The following is a 1928-nucleotide window of genomic DNA, read 5'->3' as shown; positions in this document are numbered from 1 at the left end:
TTATGTCATTACATGATAAGTACCAAGAAATACGTATTTTAGTAAATCATTTGTTAGTAAATAATATTTTATACAAATGAAACCAAAGGAATTTCATATACAGGCATACCTTGTTTAATTGTGCTTCTCAGATATTGCATTTTTTTTTTAGCAAATTGAAGGTTCGTGGCAACCCTGCATTGAGTAAGTCTGCAGTGCCATTTTTCCAATGGCATTTGCTCACTTTGTATGTCTGTGTCACGTTTTGGTAATTCTCACAATATTTCAAACTTTTTCATTATTATTCTGTTTGTTAAGGTGATCTGTGATCTTTGATGTTACTACTCGCTAAAGGCTCAGATGATTGTTAGCTTTTTTTTTGGCAATAAAGTATTTTTCAATTAAGGTATATACCTGTTTTTTTAAGAAATAATGCTATTGCGCACTTAACAGACTTCGGTATAGTGTAAACATAACTTTCATATGCACTGGAAAACCAAAACTTTCTTGTTACTTGTTTTATTTTGGTGGTCTGGAACCGAACCCAAATACCTCCGAAGTTTGCCTGTAGTTTAAATCTTGAGATTCAATTCTCCGAAGAAAATATCCTGAATTTAAAATTTGTTTCAGAAATGAAAAGGGCTTCGCTTTTACAGCACAGTCTTTGGCAACGACAGGGTTTCCATCGAAGCTGAGTTCTGGCTGAGAAGCTGAGATATGGCTCTGACTGCAGCCCAGATCCTGCAGCAAGGCACTTTGACGCTGGTCCATTGATTTTCCAATCATAAAATAAGGAGACTAATACTTCTCTGTGTGTGTATGGCGGGGAGGGGCATGGGGGGGCGGGGATAATAGCATTCGTAATAAATCTTTGCCTTCCATAATCTATACCTCTGCCTTCTACTCCAAACAAAAGAAAATACGTGCTGTAGGGGGGGAAAAAAAGTAGTAAGTTTACTTCAATTAAACTTGAAGTTGGACTCCAAAATTATTTTAGTCAACTTCAGGCTTTAAGCCTTGGAGATAATTTTGGATATTAATGATGGTAGAATGTCCATAATTAAAGCAATTGTTTCATTCATTGGTGCCAAAATTTCACTTCATGGAAATTATAACATTTAAAGGAACTTGTGCTGACCTATAACGAACGTTTGATTGATGCTTTTCAATTAACCGAAGAAAATTTCTTCTATTTCAAAAAAAAAGGTATTTTTAGGGAATTCCCTGGCGGTCCAGTGGTTAGGACTCTGTGCTTCCACTGCTGGGGACACGGGTTCTATCTCTGGTCGGGGAACCAAGATCCCGCATGCCAAGCAGCGCGGCCAAAAAAAAAAAACAAAAACGAAAAAGAAAGTAGTTTTAGCAGAACTGTTGGTTTCGCATAACAAAATGCTTACTAAATCTCAGACAACTTGTCCTGTGGAAAATTATTTGTGACAATTTGCTTGAACTTATTATTTCAGAATTTATGGAATAATACATGGGAAATGTATGTGTGAGTGTACATATATCTGTAGACATTTTTTAAAGAAAGAAGTTTTTAAGAGATTACAGAATAGAAAGAAAGAATGCAAGATTCAAATCGTGGATACCCTTAAATGACAACTTACCAATAAATGGACCATTAAAATGTAGTAAGTTTAGTGCAAACAGATGAACACCGTGTCCAATGGGCCACCTATTGAATGAGGAGACTCCAGGTGACAGATCGAGGACAGAAAACCACAGGAGACTTTAGGGTGGGTCCTCAACTTAGTAAAAATGAAAATAAAGGCACTGTGTTTCTTGAGAACTGGCCCCCAAATTTCCCTTCTCTACTTCAGAGTGTGGCAACGACATATATTCAGGAACTTTGGCCAAAGGGTTTTTAAAGAATTATGAAGCGCTGAACATGACTTGCTAGTATTTAACATGTTTGCAAGCACATTTTGAAATACTTATATCACGAT

Source organism: Grampus griseus, assembly GCF_964374135.1.
Source record: "Grampus griseus genome assembly, chromosome: 17".
Taxonomy (NCBI): domain Eukaryota; kingdom Metazoa; phylum Chordata; class Mammalia; order Artiodactyla; family Delphinidae; genus Grampus; species Grampus griseus.
The sequence above is the reverse complement of the archived record's forward strand: the minus strand, read 5'-3'. Positions refer to the sequence as shown.